Source organism: Oryzias melastigma, linkage group LG1 (assembly GCF_002922805.2).
Source record: "Oryzias melastigma strain HK-1 linkage group LG1, ASM292280v2, whole genome shotgun sequence".
Lineage (NCBI taxonomy): Eukaryota > Metazoa > Chordata > Actinopteri > Beloniformes > Adrianichthyidae > Oryzias > Oryzias melastigma.
Window position 1 is genome coordinate 17554335 of NC_050512.1, and position 18662 is coordinate 17572996.

General features: G+C 38.4%; 1 long non-coding RNA gene across 1 annotated transcript; it reads left to right on the plus strand.

The window, feature by feature from the left end:
- The first annotated feature begins 1644 nt into the window (after positions 1-1644).
- LOC118598883 lies at positions 1645-16740 on the plus strand. Its single transcript, XR_004948097.1, has 3 exons — positions 1645-1730; positions 11905-11979; positions 14794-16740. It is a non-coding gene; the product is annotated as an uncharacterized LOC118598883 (long non-coding RNA).
- Positions 16741-18662: the final 1922 nt, after the last annotated feature.

Consider the following 18662-nt stretch of genomic DNA (forward strand, 5'->3'; position numbering starts at 1 on the left):
CAAGCATGATTTGTGACTCAGGTGACTAAAGGCCACGTGAATAGAGTGCACTCCCTCGCTTACAAAACAGTCATTCAATGTAATTTTATTAAAAGAAAGCCTCACATCAAATGCCCAGTAAGCACGATCGAAGCGTCAGAGTTGCTGAAGTTGTGGAAAAGTAATGAATGTGTCAAGGTAGGAGGACAGATGTGGTTTGCCAAGCATGGCAAGATGTTAGTTCTTAAAAATACGTGACCCTATTCTTAATAAATCTCAAATGTGTCACACGAGGAAGTAACTTTGAGAGTGATGAGTAAAAAGTCCACCAAGAAACACCACAGCAGGCACTGTTTGATTCAGTTGTTATACAGCATGTTTCACAGGAGCTCTTTATGAGTCCTGTAATTTTAGGCGCCTTACACCGCAACATTTGAGGCAATACAATCCGAGCACAGTTGTACAAGAGTGCCACTATGGAATACTATTGATGTTGCTCAAAAACATTTACAAAAACTTGCATTAATCCAAAGGTGGATTTACTGACCACAAAGACGCTTAAAATTCAGTTTATAAGTAATTCTTTATTCAAATTCCTGTGAATCAGAAGCAGACAAAGAAATGCCATTTGAAAAAAAAAAATTATTCGTGGTTTGGAAAATACACTGGGTGGGCCACAAGCTCCTTGCTCTGCTCCATTCTGATGCATCCACTTGTAGATGACTAGATTCATAGTTTTCCTCGTCTGACTCGAAACTGTACGGCTGGATAGCTCCAATATTGCTCACCATAGTTGTTGCACTACTAAGGTTAGGGGTGTGAGGGGCCGTAAGGTAGTGGGAGTACATGTAAATAGAGAACTCTCGGCTATGGGAAAGGGGGCGGGGTTGCTCCATGCCAACGGTCCCATGCACCCACTACTCAGAAGTGAAGTTCCCGTCGCTCTGCAGAAACTGTCCAAGAAAATGACACATTTTTTTATTTTGACTAAAACTGACATGATCATAATGAAAATACTACTGGGAATGCTTTAAAAAAAACTGTAGATCAAAATTCCAGTCGTGAATACCCAGAGTGCTGCTGCGTTTTGATGTTCTTGTATCTGGCTTACCAAGCTCAAGCCATGCAGAAACCACATTCAGCTGCGAGGGAAGCTGTTTATAGCTTAATCTGCGCATATCCAGCACCTTCCCCCTGTATTTTCCATCATTTCAGCTTAATTTAAAGACGGGTTTGCAAAGTTATAAATCTAATACAAACTGCAAATTTAAAGACTACAGTTAGGTGGTAATTTCAACCAATGTCTTCACATTTAGATCAACTTGATTATGTGTTTGAGGAGGTCAGTAGGAAAACAGTAAACAAGATAACAAATATGCATGTTCGTTTAGAATTTAACATAAAATCATTTTTTGAAATTGTGTAACCAGTACACAGTCATAGTGGGAGTCACACAGTCATATCACACAAGTAATATATATGCACGTGTTCCACAACAGCTAAGATCTATTTTGTCCTATTTTTGATCAAATAACTGTCATAAAATATTTTATTACTATAAAGCAAAAATATGTGATGACTTTAAAATGTCAAATTCTGTCTAAAACTACGTTCTGACTCCAGCTGGTCTGAAGAGTCACAGAAGGTGTATGTCTCTTCAGGTTTAACATTTGTTTGACCTACCAGGAGGCCAGCGCACTAAAGCAAAGCCCAGCAAGTAAGCTGATCTCGACCCTCCAAGGATCCTCAATGTAAGCAAGCATTCATCATCTTGAGAATGTTGTCACTTCTGTTTTACAAGTTCTGTTTCCTATCTTATTGGCGTGGATTTTTAAGACTTAAGTTGTGGTTTTTTTAGCGTTTGCAAATGTTCCTAGTCGGAGTACTGAGGTAGTAAATAAATTGGTTATTTTTCCCTTTTAATGAAGAGTTGGAAAGCTACAATATGCCATTTAAATTGAAAATTTTCCCCCAAATTATTCAAAAAGATAAAACAGCTCGTCTGCAAAGGTGACATTTGAGCCTTTTTAAAATGTGGCATGATCAAAACGGCTTTTGAACCTTCTTTAGAGATTTTTGACAGGTCAACCTTTTGCGTTCTCATCAATCAAAAATAATAATAAAAATTCCAATGATCCTTCTGCCTTATTCAAAAGGGAAAAGCCTTTGTCCCAGTTTCTATTTATAGACTTATCATCTGCATGCTCTCTGATCACAGAGGCTCAGGCCTCACACTGCACCTTGCCTCTGGCCTTTACAGCCAAATGAGCACAGTCTCTTCTCTCCATCTATCCATCCTTCCATCTTATGGCTCCACACACAGGCCACAGTTGTGCTCAGACCAGGATTGCCATTACTAGAAAATATGAAAATAAAGGAGAATTTATATTGAAAAATATAAGCTGTACAGAAGTATTTGTCTGCATATGTCACGCAAGGATTGTGTTTCTCTCATTTTTGTCCGTGATAACAGCTGAGCCAAAAACTGTTTCTCAACTTTCTCTATTTCGTTAGGTGTGCGACAAAACCTCAGACACTTTTAGCCGTCTTAAATTGCTGCAACGTTTACCTCAACCTCATGTTCTTTTTTCTTGTTCTCTCAAAGTGGTTGAGAGAAAACTGCTGATGATTTATTTTGAAAGTTGTAGCGAAAATCAAAAAATCCTGTGTTTGAACCTGAGTGTTCATTAGAAATCCGCCTCTGAGTTGTCGGTGGGACCATTGGCACAAAGTAACCCCGCCCCCCTTCCCTTTCCCGTTGCTGAAAGCTTAGAGGAGGGAGCCTGTGGTTTGCCCAGCGTATTTTCTACACCACAAATAAGATGTTTTTCAAACTGCATTTTTCGTCTGCATCTGATTCACAATTTAAATACTCAGAAATGCAATTTTTAGCCTAATTTTCTTCATAAATGTCCCCCATCATCAGAAAAATGCTACAAGAATATGTTAAAAACACCCAAAACGTGATTTTCATTGGAGTGGGTCTTTTATGTCCTGATCCTAACAACTCAGAAAATTAGAATATCTTTTAAAAATTCTCAGTTTTGTGTCAAAAATTAAATTTTTACACATAGATTGAAGTATTTTAAATCTTCATTTGTTGGTTATGACTTAAACCTTAGCACACAGATTTTCTGAGTGTGTTGGCGTCGCTGTCACATGTCACAAATGTTGGTTCTACAGCCGTCTGACTGCAAAAAGGGGCCAAGAGTGCACAGAAATATTTAGCTTTTTCTGTCAGCTGAATTCCAAAAATACAACTCGCGCCAAGTAATTACGAGACCATTAAAGCAGATGAAAGACGAGAAAAGAAATAAAAGCAGCTTCCCATGCTAAGATCCTAAGTATTTATGCTCACACTGTACAAGGGTCAGAGTGCTTCAGTAGGGGTGTGCTCTGATTGGTCATCGCCATCTCCTTATGCTTACTTGACTCGCCGAATCCCGTGACGATGATGAAAAGATACAGCTGACTCATTAAACCATGGCCTCACACTTGCTGCTCAAAAAACTTTCCATCCGGCTGCAACACACGGCGTGGTTTGAGCGGTTGACTCTGACACAAACTGCTTCAGTCAGTTGAGGTACTGGTCATGTTCTATCACAACTCCGTTGCTGAAGCATCCTGTGTTTCATAATTAGTGACACGCCAGCTAACATAGCAGGGAACTGTTGAAGGGAAAACATGTTTCCTGACACGTGGTTTGACGTGTTCCCACCTGGTGCTACATTCCCTCTCCCTAAAACTTTTTTTTGTTTGTTTTTTCATTGCAAAAAATGGTGAAATATCGCCCCGCATAATGAAGGTATGACAGTTCTGAAATGGTCAGCTTTTGACTCACACCAACTCTGACTCATAAGTTCCTTCAACCTTTAAGCTGTCATTCCTGAATCTTTCTATTGAATCTTTTATTGATATTTTAGCCACACGCTCATCTGTTAGCAGAATCAGCCTTGAGCTAGCTCTTCGCCCTGCAGTGCTTCCATAAATAATCATGGCACACAGCACGGAAGGACACTCACTGTGGCTGTTAGGACCTTAATATAACGCGGAATGAAGCGTTTATGTGTTCAACATAAAGCTGAAAATTCTGCCCTAAATTTGGAGAAAAATGTTTGCTCAAAATGTTGGCTGGACTTTTTTTTGTTTCTTTAAAATACTGTTTTTTGGTCATTCTTTCTGTGCCATTTGGCAACACTTTATTCTTGCTTGTATGTGGTGACGGTCGGGTCCATTTAAATAATACAGTCATGCTTACCTCAGCAGTGCGCCCCTGACACATCTCCTAAACCTGAGAGGGTTATGCTGTGTTCAAAGCCTAACAACATCCTTCATTGTTGCAGCCTTGTGATCCTGCCTCTTGGTAGCACAAGTGTCAGAGCCTGGATAACTGTCTGTGTGCAGACTTTTGGGCCCTCCAGTTCCTCTTGTTCCTTTTGTGCAGCAGCACTGCAACTGTTGCATGCTCTTGTGCCACAAAACTTTGTGTATCCTCCATGGAACCTCAAGTAAAGTCAAACTGTGAATGGAGTGCTGCTTCTTTCCTATATGAAATAAAAAGCCTGCAAAACAGATGGGACAAATAAACACTGGCACTTTATATTTGTTTATGTTGTATCCAACATTTGCAACAGTCAGGTCGGTGGTACCAAAATCCCACCTATGGGGAGAAACTCAGAAACAGACGCCACACGTAAAAAGCTCCACAGCTGCAGTGTGTCAAGAAAACACCAGAGCGGTTTTAGACATTGGTTTGTGTGTATGTGAGCTCAGATAGGCTTAAATAAAACAAACATAATCATGGCCATGGCAGCTGGAGAAGTTAAACCCATTCGATCCGCAGGTTTCAAACAACAAACAAGCTCCCAAAAAAATCTGCAAACCGAGCAGATCTTTTCATGCAGGCAACTGGAGACGAACGATGACAGACCACCCACCTCTAGGTACTATCTCTTAAAGACCCACTCCGATGAAAACTGTGTTTTGGGTGATTTTAACATGTTACTGTGGCATTTTTCTCATGATGGAGGACATATATTAAGTAAATTAAGCTAAAAATTACATTTCTGAGTTTTTCTTTATTGGAATTGCCCTGAATTAGGAGCAGACACAAACAAATTGTGTTTGAAAAAGAACATTTTTGTAGAAAATGACCTGGGCAGGCCGTAAACTCTCTGATCCGAGCTCTCAGCACCAAGGAGGGGAAAGGGGGCGGGGTTGATTTGTGCCAGTGGTTCCGCCCACAGCTTAGAGGTGAATTTCTAATGAATCTCTGTCGCTTTTCAGAAACCATGTCCTAGAAAACGACAGTTTTTTTTTTTCATTTTGGCTAAAATCTGCATAAGTTTAATTTAAAGACAGATGGAAATGCTTTGAAAATAGATCAAAAGATGAGGAGGAACTTCAATAAAACAAATATTTGTCAGCACTCATTTTGGCTCACTCTTGGATTTTTTTTTTTTTTGCATGTCATTTTTTCCAAGTGCTAATAATCTGTAGACCTTGCATGACTGTGTTATTGCATTTCTGTGCATCCAGCTGCTGGAATACATGTTTAAATGGTTCCCAGTGATTTTTTTATTATGTTTATTTAAGCCAAATCAAAAAGTCATTTTTTAAGACATATTTTATGCACAGCTGATAAAAAAATATACAATTCTGGGTTGTGGGTGGGACTGTTGGCTCAGAGTAACTCCGCCCCCTCCCCGGCGCGGGAGCTTTGTTTGCACACTCATAGCCTCATAGAGATTATAGCCTCAAGCTAACATTAGCGGTGCAAAAATAACGACGAGCAATATTCGACCAAAACCAATCGTAGAGTTTTGATAATGGATTGAATTTCGCTACAGCACAAGTGTCGAAGGTTCATCATTTCTCAGCGAGAGCGGACTAGGGTGCATGCAGGGGGAGGGGAGTCTTTGGCACGCCCATTTCAGTAGCTGCATCATTAGTCTGAGCATTTTCAAGCATCTGGTTTTCATCTGCTCCTGAATTGAATTAAGAAATACTCAGAAAACTCTTTTTTAATCAGAAATTATTGGTCATCTATGAGAAAAAGGGTACAAGAACATGTTAAAAACACACAAAAAACATTTTCATTGGAGTGGGTCTTTAAGATCTCTCTCTCAGAAATCTTTAATGTTTGTCAGTTTTGAGATAACAGTGGTCTTGATTATGTCCCAAGTCACTGACTTTACAGAGGGGAAAACACAAAACTACATACAATGTTCATCATTGTTAAAAATCTGTTTTCATTCTGATACTTATAAGAAAAGTTGCATGTTTTACAGCCTATAAATTCTAAATTATTCAAAACTGACCTTGAATGCTCTTAGTTTAAAAATAACACTGTCAAGACTGGCATAAACACGAATTTTATTTTCCAAAAAAAGTGCTTCCACGATTAGTAACAAGTTTGAAAACTAGATATTAAACTGGAACCTTTTTTTCTAGCTTTTTTACCATTTTTTCCATGTGCGGGCTTCATAAATGCACGTGCCTAACCACTAATCAGCTGTGTGCGCTTGCGTGTGTGTGCTAAAGCTTGTGCTGCTGAAATGCCTTGCTCAAGCTTTTCATCAGCTGGCTCACAAGTGATCAAAGGGTGTGGCGTGGACAAATGTCAGAGACAACACGCCACGGTGATTACCACCATCCCTCAAGGTCATGCGTTCAGTGCAACTGGTGTTTTTTGTGTGAGCTGTGGCGTGTGAGCCCTTGTTTGTGCATACTTGCATTGTGAGTACACGGTCTCTGTGAGTGTATGTTTAGGTGTCTGTGTGAATTATTTTGGCCTTTGGGCATTTTGACCCACAGCTGCAGGGTTTGCCTCATATCCGCTGCTGAGCTGGCAGTGGAGGGAGGATGGTTGAAGCCGTCTGGAGTGCAGAGAGTCACCGCTGCTCTGCTGACGCTCTGCTCTTTATGTGGTTTGTTTGTTTCTCATGAGAAGAGGAGCATGTCCAGCCTGCGTTTTCCTACATAAGCCTGCATAGATGCTGCTGTTTTTGACGCATCTGTGAGCTGCTTCGGCAGGGCGACACATGGGCTATTGTCCAGAGCAGCAGGAGGGAAACACATTCTGCAGCTGAGCAAATTTCAGCTAAAAACAATGGGCAGAGCTGCAGAAACGCCACGCCGTTGCAGGAAAAGAAGTGCAATGAGCTCCCATGGATGTTTTTTTTCTTTTTCATAAAGGAAGTGAAAAAGCGACATTTAAAGGAAACATGCACTTCAGAGAAGACAAACAACAAAATGTGTGTCAGCAAAAAAAAAAAAAAAAAAAGGTTGTCCAGACTCTTTGTTTTTCCTTCATCTTTCAGCACGAGAATGAGAAAGTTTCAGAGCAGGGAGCGTTCCTACGGTGACATTTTTGCTCTGCACGGCTCTGCAATGGCAGAGAGATCCAGCAGACAGAGAGAGTGGCCCGCAAACACAGCTGTTTCTAATCGGTAACTCAGCACCGATGGCTGACCTACATTCTGCTGCTCGCACGTCTTTGAACCCGTGGCCCTGCCAGACTCAGCCATGGGGGGAAGGCAGAAAGGAGAAAAACAAGAAGGAGAAAGAAGGCTGAGCCAGCGTGGGTAAAAAAGATAAGGAAAAGAAGAAGAAGAAGGAAAAAAAAAATATTTTCTTTGTTTCGTGCTCCGATGGATTGATAGATGTTTAATGACACACCATGTCAGATAGCCGAACTTTGGTGCTTTCAAATGTTTCCACATTTTAACATGCAGCTGTGCAGAGCAAAATGAGGAAAAAAAGGGGGAGGGAGGAATTCATAAAACATCCTGACCATCAGTTTTCAGCAGCCCTGAATGAACTTGTTCCACTTGGAAAATCCTGCTTTTTTGCCTTTCTTTGTCAAATCTCAACTGTCTGTCAAACTTCACTAAAGTTCCTTTGTTTGGATCTAAATTAGTTTGCTTTTGCATCGAGGCTTGTGTGCATTTAGCGGGGCATTCCTTGCATGCAGAAAGGGGGTACGGGGGTCCCCTGGTATTGACTTGTGGCCAAGTTCCTCATCCACTTCAGTTCTTAAACAGGACGCTCTGCTGCAGATGGAGCACAGAGACTTGGGGTGGGTGCATCGTAAGTTGCAAAAATGTTAAAAAAAAGAAAAAAAAATCTGCAGGAGAAGGGATGATCTGCTGCAAAAACAGAAACACTTCACTTTAACATTTACACAGTCAACTTCAGAGAGAGGAAGGAACTGGAAGTGGGTCACTGTGTCTCAGGTCTCAAAAAAACCCAAAAGAAAAACAGACAAGAGGAACAGTGGGCTCATGCTGCAAAAACAAATGAACGCTGGAAAGAAAGGAGGAGCGAGAAGACAAATTTAGACACCAAATTAATTAGGAAGTGTTGCAGATTCAAAGACAGTGTTTGTCACCGTGTTAAAGCAGGAGTCGTGCTTTTGTGCAAAACTTAACTGTAACAGCAGCAAAAATAAATAATTCTGCAGACTTTGATGCAAAATAGCATAAGAACACAGAAAAAACTTTGGACATGCAAATAAGACAAGTTCTTTATTTACAGAGGAAATAATCAACTTTTGGAAAGTATAATACCACACAGCACAGGTAATATATAAACTACAATCTGAAGCTATGGTCATACTGCAACCATTTCCAATGAAAAGACTATGTGAACAAGCATAGATACGTGTCTCAGGGTTCCACATTCAAATACTCACATTCATGTATTTCTACACAAGTTTCTACCACCTCTAGGTACAAAATACATGGAATTCTATGACACCAAGTCTTTCATATGTCAAAAAAGCTGTGAAAGAATGAAGTCTGAAGCAAAATTTACAAAACTTCCACATTTCAAGCTAAATGTGAATACAAGAGCCTACATCTTCTTGTAGCATCATTCTCATAGTAGAGGACATAAAAATTTAAAATCAAATCTGTGTTTCTGAGTATTTCTTAATGCAAATCCCATTGGATCAGAAAACCAAATGCTTGAAAAGGCTTAGACTGATGACACAGCTATTGAAATAGGCGTGCAGAAGTCTCTTCTTCCCCTGCAAGCACTCTGGCTCGCTCACACTTAGACATGATGAGCGTTCAACAATGCCTGATGTGTAAAACTCACCTGTAAACGTGCATTTCAGGCTTCCACATTCAAAACACCTGCTTTTATCCATAGCAACACAAGTTTCTACAACCGTTTTTGGGCTGTAAGTGCAAAATGCGTAGCCATTGAAGATGTGCTACAAGTTGAACCAGGTCAAACTTTGACCAATCAGGGGCTCCGATTATGTGACATATGGATGGCGTGATGTCCCTTTTAATTCACAAAAGAGTAGAAGAAAGGAATAATTGCATTTAGTGGCCATCTTGAATCATATCACACTAAATCTTTCATATAACAAAGTAGAACGGCAAAAGAAAAAGCCCACCATGTGCATATCATGATCTAACGTTCAAGAACCTGCATTTAGCACGTTCTTGAACGTGGATCAAATACCCACATAGTTCAAAAGTTCCTATTTCTAGCAGGTGACATTCCTCACACTATTATCTTAGCGCCCTGACTGGAGAGTTGCATTTGCTTTTGCTGGAGTTTCCTCTTCTAACCAGGCTACAGCTTTCAGACAGCCCAGCTGAAATGTCTTTGTCCTGCACATTCTTCCCCGTTCCTCTCCTGGCCAGATTGTCAGTATTTGGGCCCGACTTAGACAAAAAGTTGTATGTCAGCAGCTGGAGCAGCAGAAACTACCGAAGAAAGTCCAAAAAGAGGGGGAGTGTGTAATCAACAGGAGCAAGGGAAGAGAACATAAGGCTTTATTGATTTGTTCCACTGTTTCTTTTTTCCTTTTTGTCTTCTACGTTCTCTGTAGAATTCTTTTTCCTGCATTATTTATTGCAATTTTTAAAAATGTTTTGACTTAATTTTTGAAAAGATATGTCACTTTTCCTTTGATGGTGTTGTTGAACGATCTGTTTGGGTCAGCACCATCAATGAGGAAGTCTCAGAAACTCTCTGAATAAAGAAGCCAAATTTGATGATGAAATTTCAGCTTCCTTGAGCTAGATTTTGAACTAAGGTGAAAATTAATGAGCTTAACTTCTATAAGAGAACTCCAGTTTGCTTTCCGGTGTGACTCTGTAATCCAATCTCTAATATGCGGATGAAAACCAAAGATTTAAAGCCTAATTCTTCGGATTACGGTGCACAACATTTTTCTTGTGGAGTGTGGCTGCAACCCGACAAAGTCCTTTCACGTGATGTTTTGATCCTCTCACTCAGCGGCATGATAATCACATTTGATATTATCCACTTGTACCTACGCGCTGAAGTTAACTTTGGCTGACTTGTCGGGGCTTGTCGCGAGCCTCTGTTTGGCCTGTGGTTCCAGTGAGAGCTGAGGGAGGAAAGGCCCCGTCAAATTAAACCGCTATCGGAGAGAGGAAGAAGGGCGGAGGGTTGCAAAACAGCCCGCTGTGTGTCATGTGTGCGCCTTCTGTGTGTTTTCCCTCTTCAGCCAGTCAACAATATATTAATAGCCTTCACTGACAAAGTTAAAGATAAAGTGGAAGACGATGGACATTTCTAGAAGTAAAAACGACCGTGGAGCCTTTAGCATTTCACATCATTTCTTTTAAATGCATCAAAGTTGCATAGAACATCATTATCAGTCATTTCTGAATTCCTCCATAACCAAGAATATTAAATCAAAACATGTGGAGAAATATCTATGCAATATCTATTTTATATAAAGTTATATGCCTAAAATCTATCAATTAAATGGGTTATTTTGCCACAAGTTTGGTACTTTACACAAGTAAAGTCATGAAAAGAGCTTTAAAAAAAAAAAGATGTAGCAAAATCTGTCAATATGACTCCAAGACAGCTGAGTTAACAACACTTCCAGACAATGATTACCAGGCAGCAATAAGCGATACACAGATTCATTTTCTGTTTTTTTGACAGGTAAAAAACAAACAAACGTATCATTCTAATTGGTGTTAAAGTACTTTATGCCAGGGTTCTGCAACCTTTAATGCAAAAAGAGTAATTTGGTCCAGCAAAGTCTCATATTGTTTTGTAAATTATTCATTATTCATTTTGTTGTGTCTTTTAATTCTAAAAATTAACCTTTTAATTGTTTACAATAATTGAATTTTAGTAGTGTTGCATTTTTCTATATAATCATATCTGTGTCGAATAATGTCCTCCTACTGCAGCAGTTTTACTTGAATTAAAAATGCGAGACAAGTTTTTCATAGGGATGCACGTGGCGCAGTGGTTTGCGCCAAGAAGGCTTTGATCCAGATCCCGGTTGGGACCTTTCTGTGCAGTTTGCATGTTCTCCTTGTTCGTGCGCGGGTTTTCTCTGGTCAATCGAAGTTGTCCTTTTAGGTGTGTGCATGAATGTGTGATTGGGGCCCTGCATCACATTGGTGACCTGTCCAGGTTGTACCCCACCTTTGCCCAACAGTAGCTCCGTTGACCCTGAAAGGGATGGAAGTCTTTCACATATCCTTTTTTTCTAAAAAAAAAATAAATAAATAAGTGACAAAACTTAATTAACTAAAGAAAAGTCGTTCTTTTTCTTCTAAGTCAAAGAGGTACAAATGAGGGGAAAAGGGGCTGCATTTGACTCAGGTTGCAGACTCCTGCCCAAAGTGATGATAACTTGCTTTCCTCAATTTTTTTTTTCAGGTTGATGAGGTTAATTAACAGTGTTCACACACAGGGTAAACAATTGTACACATCAGAGAGTGATGGTAACATTCTAACTTCTTATTAGTTTCAAATATTGGGGTCAACATTTAGCCTAAAACCTCCTACTACACAGAACTGTGTGTTTCAGAGTAATCCTGTGTTTATGTTCCACTTTTCAAAGTCACTCCATTGGGTAATAGAGTGACCTCTGACATGACACTTGCACTCTTTTTTTCTGCTTTCAAGCAATTCAAGTGTGGAGCTGTGATTTCTATTGCTGACCAAGAATACTTCTTCTGTGGACCTCATGGTTTACTCACGGTGAGTTCACATTTGCTGCAGCTTGCGCTTTTGGTTTCAGGATGTACTCAGAGCTCGTAAAGGTCAGATGATGGTTTATTGTAAATTTGTGTAAAAAAGATAAGAAAAATGTGAGGTGGCTCACTTTCTGTTCTACATTCGAGTAAATAGTGACTTTTTCGTGTTTGGTTAGCATGTGGTCGGTGTCGGGCCTTGACGCGGAACATGGAGGCAAATGTTTGCACCAGGATTAGCTGTGCGATCCTTCAGCAAACATCAGAGGAACTGTTTTTGTGAAGCCGTCTGCTTGCAGCTCTTGACACATGTAGTGTATTAGGGTTGGGACAATTGATTCACTGAGCCGATACTACAATGCAGTACCTCAAACATGTCGGCAAAAGGGAGTAATCCAGTGACTTAATCTTATCCAGCGACTATGAGTATGCACAGTGGCAGAAGTTAGATGTAGCAAAGCAAGGCTTATGTCATCTGAAGTAATTGTCTATAAGTGTTACATTCAGAGTTACAGAGTTACATCTGAGGTATGCCCAAAAACTGTCATGTCCGGATAAACGGCTTTTTCTGGTTTACGTGGGTGTTGAGTCTGAACAGACGGTTATGTCTTCTTAGAAAGACAGGAGATAATTTAAACAATCCTATATGTTTGTCTCTACTTGATTGGTGAGAGACAGTAAAAAAAATGGATGTAGGCGTTAAACCGTTCAAATTACTAAAAATATGTGACCTGGGAACTTTAAAACAGTGAAACTGAACTCGGAAAAAAGATTTAAATATATACAAGATACACTCACACACACACACACACACACACACACATATATATATATATATATATATATATGTATATATATATATATATATTCTATATATTCTTGAATGAACAAGTATGGCGGTAATCAGGTGAGGGTTTGGCTTGTGAAATTGACCTCATCTGTCCTAACTTTGGGATTAGTCAGTTATTTTGTGATTTAACAAGGTGGGTCAATTACTTTTTCACACAAAGCAAAATAGGATTGTTCATTTTTTCCCCTCTTGGTAAATAAAAGAATAATTTTGAACCTGCATTTTGTATTTATGGGTTGTCTCTAAGCAATATTAAAACTGGTTTGATGATTTGAGACATTTGTGTGATTCATAACCAAAAAAAAAAAAAAACTGAAACCAGGAAGGGGGCAAATACTTTTCACGGCACTGTAGAATTAAATAAATAATACAATTACAATAAACCAAAACCAAGAAGTAAACCGGAAATAGCGTTTATGAGTCAATATTTGTGCCAAAGTCTGTGGATACTAACCAGTAGCTAGCCTGTAGTATCTGCGTTTAGTAAATATGTCATAGCCTCTTATTACAGTATTACTTATAATGTATTAAAAACATAGAGAATTAACTGTAAGAAATTTCTAAAACAAACAAAAAAAAAAGTAGCTTAACTTGTTAAGTAAACAGAAAATATCCACAGTAATAAACAAGCCCATTTTACCTTCTACAAAATAGAATCCGTGGTTTACCGCTCGTCTCGTGGCTAAAAACACCAAACTCTTCTTCAAATATTGTGTTTGCTGCTTTAAAACTTATATTTTTAATTTTATATCGAAAATATCTCTAAAACACGGCAGCGCCCTCTAGTGGCGAACTTGAAAACAACATCTCAACAACAAAACTCTCCTCCGGTCAGTGTTTCTTTTTTCTTCTTCTTTTTTATTAGAAATTTTGCATACAAAAAAGTCGACCAACGGTACACTGAGGGGGACAAATGCCAGGTGGTGTCACAAACATTCAAACGCAGTAAAGTGAGCATATGAATGTTTTTCAAAGCATTTTTGTTTTCTAGAATCACTTTTTTGTTTCATGTAACAAACGACATCATAATAAAACTGCTGTTTGTTGACAGTTTTTGCATTCATTGAAGTTTTTTTTTCTTAAAAACTTTATTGTAAAAGTCAGTTTTACTCAGGTTTTCCTACAAAAAAGGTGCAAACTAGCCAGTGATAAACAATGTAGAAAAACATTAAAGCGTAGATCTACAAGTCCAAACATCTCTAAGTATTGAATGTGTGGATAGCTTTAGGGTCTGAGGAGAGTTTCAGTCGATATAGTTCTTAATTTCAATCAATAGTAGGGCTGTTATCGGTTATAATTTCCAGAGAGTATTACATTTATAAGACCCTGAATTGATTCTACTCAGATTTTTTTTTTTCAATTTTTCAATTCAATTTTAAGTTTACACATTTATACACATCAGTAATCTTTTGGCTTATCCATTCAGACGTCATCAATCAGCTTCACTGCTTCACACAGGTGGGTTTTACGCTGGATGCCAAAATCTTTGTAATATTGGCAAAACCAGGTGTTCCAAAATTTCTTCATTTGAATTAATTGCTAAAAATGCATATTTCAACATGAAATTTAGAAAAAGAAAGCAAAAAAAGAGAAAAAAATACAGTCTTCTATTAATCACAAACTTAAAATTCTGGGGGGGAGGGGGGGGGGGGCTATCACCATTTGTGAAAATCATAATTTATAACTATGTTTCAGTCTTTTAAAGCATGAAATTCTCATTTTTCAATAGATTCCTCATACTTTTTAATTCCACAAACAAAAATGGTCAAAGGTTTGTCATTTGTATATTTACACCTATCAATATGATATTTGGCCAAAATTAAAAAAAAAAATCAATTTATAGTTGATTAAATCTCCAATGCAGCCTTTTTCATAAATTCTCTTTCCACTTTCATAACTTAAAAGCTCAGCTACTAAACATTAGAAAGTTTTTGATGTTAATCCAAAACTTTAATGTTTTTCTTTCCTCAGTTTTCCTCCTTTCCCAGCAGAGGGCGCTCTTCCTCCAAATTTACATCGGCCAGAATGTTCCACATCCAGCATCAGAGCCCTCCTGATGGATTTGTTCTCCTCAGGGCGTCCCCCTCCCCCAGCTGAATGCTCCCTGCCCCTCCAGAGGAGGTGTGATGCTGTAGTCCCTGCTCACCTGAGTCCCACGCAGACGTGGGTGGAGTCTCTGCAGGTGGAGGATGGTGAGCCGCTCAGCTCCACCCGGACGTCTTTGGAGTTTCTCCAATGTAGAAAATGTTCATCTTTTTTACATTTTTTTTTCCAGAAATATATGATTCTTAATGTTTTTAGAGTAGATGTTCTATAGAAAAATGGCAAAGGAAGTACAAAAGAATCGTAAGTTAAAGTTTGTTTATTCCAAATCAGAAAATGAGTCAATATTCAATAATGTTCAAAAGTGTTTTACTTCATTTCTGCTGCTGCTTCAGAGTTCTGTAAAAAGATACTTGTTGACTCGTGTTTTGTCAGAGTCACGCCCACACAAAGGTCAGGTAAGAGGTCAGAAAGGTCAAGAAACCCTGGAGACAGAAGGGGAGTGGTAAATCTCACCACGGAAGCATCTGGTCCCAAATATGGCAAGATGGGTGAGCAAATGATCATCACAGGTCCTTCAAACTCACACATTTGTTCCTCAGGTGGGGTATCCCAGGGGCCTCGAGGACCGACCAGCTACTACTACATGTTCTCCATGATGGTTCAAGTCCAGAGGCTCAAAGTAGCTCTGAGCTCTAAGATGGTTTAGGTAAAACGTCGAGTCTTCTTTGTCTTCATTATCCAGATCCAGGATTTATTAACTAACCAGACCAAAAGTAGAAGATCAAAAAAGTCGCACATACTCTGAGATCAACACTTTAGAATCAATATCCTGCTTTTTATTTCTGGGAGTTTTTATCTTAAATTTATCTTAAAAGTCAAATTTAAACAGTTGTTTGAGTCCCATAATGCACAGAAGGCGAAGGTTAAAAGATCCTCAACAGAAGAAAGAGGAAATGAGTCTTATTCTGAAACTTTTGGAGCCTGAACTTCCCCTAAGAAAAGACTCAAGTGCATTTCTAAAATAAAAATTATAAGTCAATCTCAAACTGTGGAAAAGGCCCCAAAAAAATCCCTTTCTCAATAATGACACCATTTAGAATGGCGGATGTGGTACAGTTGGTAAAGCGGAGATACGGGGTCCACATATCCATAAAATGTCCTTTTGTAGAGTGAAGCAGACAGGTCAGATATTTGGAAGGAGGCTTGTCACTGATCTATGACAAAAAAATGTTCTTTCGTGCACCATATGCCAGGATATCACACAATCTGCCATACGCTGAACCAAAGTTACTGTCTCTGTATCCCAAAAGCAGAGAATGAATGTTCATGACTAGCTGATATCATTAGAACCATTTATTAGTTTTTTTGTTTTAAATTTTTTTTTTTTGGTTTGGTTTTTTTTTAAGATTATTTTTATATATTCTTAAGCTCTTAAGAGATCGGATATTTTTTATTACCACAGTAGGTAATTTCTTAACTTTTGGTGGTGAGAAAAAAAACCTAGCATATCAAAGCACAGAGCTAGCAGTTAGCAGTTAGCAGCTGCTCTTCAGCTGTCTCGGTCTTCGAACCAGCACCTTCTCACTGTGAAGCAAAAGTGCTAACCACTACGGCATTGTACAGTCGGCCTCTGAAACAATTTAGGGTTAAAAAAATTCGAGAGAAAAATCCTGTTTTTATAAGTATATTAGTGTAATTTGCTGGTTTTAGTTGTTCTTATGACCTGGTGTGACATTGTTGGTAGTGTAAACCTCAAAGCTGCATTTATCTTAGGGTGAGCATCCACACATTAAACCGACTATCTTTGAAATGCAAACGCCTTCATGTGAGGACACCTTTTCTCTGAAACTGCATCATTAAAGAAATTCCTTTGTTTCCACACTCAGGTCAGAATAACACTAATCTTTTGAAATTATAATATTACGCTGAGACATAAAGATAGACATAACGTTCAAAAGAGGTGATGAAATGAAAGAAAAAGAAACTGAAACAAAGGCTTTCGACACTAATTGGCTGGATACGTTCAAAAATATTCTTCTTTGCTCTGGAAAACTGCAGGTAGTCATACAAAGTATATCCATATGGAAATAAAGTATGTTTTTTCTTCTTTGGGGACACCGTCGGGACCTTAGAACATTTTGTGCTGTCATTTCTATGGCATTTCCAAATGTCACATGTCCACAAGGCGCCGGGTGTGAATTGACTATGGAAATGTAAGCAGGGTCATGCTGTTTGAGCAGAAACACTCATTTGCATTTCTGGTAATTAGCACATTATTGGATTTTAACCACATAAACAAAGAATCTGCCACACAAATAATGAAATAATCCACCTGGACTGGATTAATGCTTTAGCATTGTGTGGGTTTTTGTCATAAGTGAATGTTTGTATTAAAATCTATTTATTAACTGATGTGCATCTGCTGTCTTAAAACAGATTTTTAATTAATTTCTAAATGTTTAAAAATTAAAAATAAGGTGGTAAAAAATGATTATTTGTGCTTTTATTTTGTAGTCCACCATGATGTCTATCTAACTTCAAATTCAGAATAATGCAGATTTTGTCTATAACTGGGTGTACATGCATGTTAGTGATTCAAAATGGGTCGGACAAATTGTGTTTAGTTCATTGGTTTCTTTAAATAGGCATTTATTTATTTGATAGAGTGAAATTATAATGTGAATGTTGATATCCTGATTTTTTTATGCTGAAGGAAATGCATTTCAATTTTAGGTTAAAATTTCAATTTCTACATTAAACATACTTAATTATAGTGTTATATCGTATGTTTATTTATGTTTTGGTCTTAAAGTAAACATATGGTAAAAATAAGTGTCTCCTCCCTGCAGGAAACACAACTGTTGTTCACAAAAAGGCAAATCTTATATAGCAAGTAGTAGCTAAAGCATTCTGTATTTGCATACAGATCATGGGTAAAACTGTAGGTTTGCCACACAGCAATATTTGATTCTTCTGTTCTTTAAAAGTTCTCATATTTGCTGAAAGAGTTGAAAGTCACGACTTCTATGGGCCAAAAATGTAAAATAAAAATGCTGAAATGTGTGTTGTTTCCTGCATAAATCTGACCTATTTACATCCCCCCCCCCATCACATACACACAGGAATGAACAGGATGGTTTAAAAATTGTCATTTACTGCCCTCTTCTGGCTACTTTTGATAAAAGTGATGCATCATTTCATTCTCCATTATTAATGTTTTGTCAGAGGTCAAAGTATGAGAAAAAAAAGTTATGACTTAAAAAAATTATGACTTTTCTAAAATGGCCAAAAGCAAAGAAAAGTAATTATTTTAAGACCCCCTAACAAAGGGGTCTGCAACCTGTGGCTCGTTTATCTCTCCATGGTGGCTCCTTGCCCAACCATAAAATAAGTCAGGGACACTGCTGATCCAGCCATGTCGGCCGTCTGAGTCAACAGCTCCCTGGTAATGGCTGCCTAACCAAAACTACCTAAAGAAAACAAATAAACAAAGCCCACAAACTAAGACTACCAATGCCAACCCCAAACTAAAACAACAAAACCCAGCAGTGTAAGACTGCTGAGGACAAAGAGGGAGCAAAAACAAAAAAATGAATAAATAAAAGAAAAATAAAGCAGCAATTCTTTAAAGTAAGGATGACTTAATTCGCATTTATTTAATTTAGATTAGATAAATGAATACATTGATGGCTGAGGTGCACATAGATAATAAGCTGTGTAGGTTTTTACATCGCTGTTTACCTGAAGACATCTTGTTTGCTGAACACTACCCCCAGAATGCACAAAACAAAACA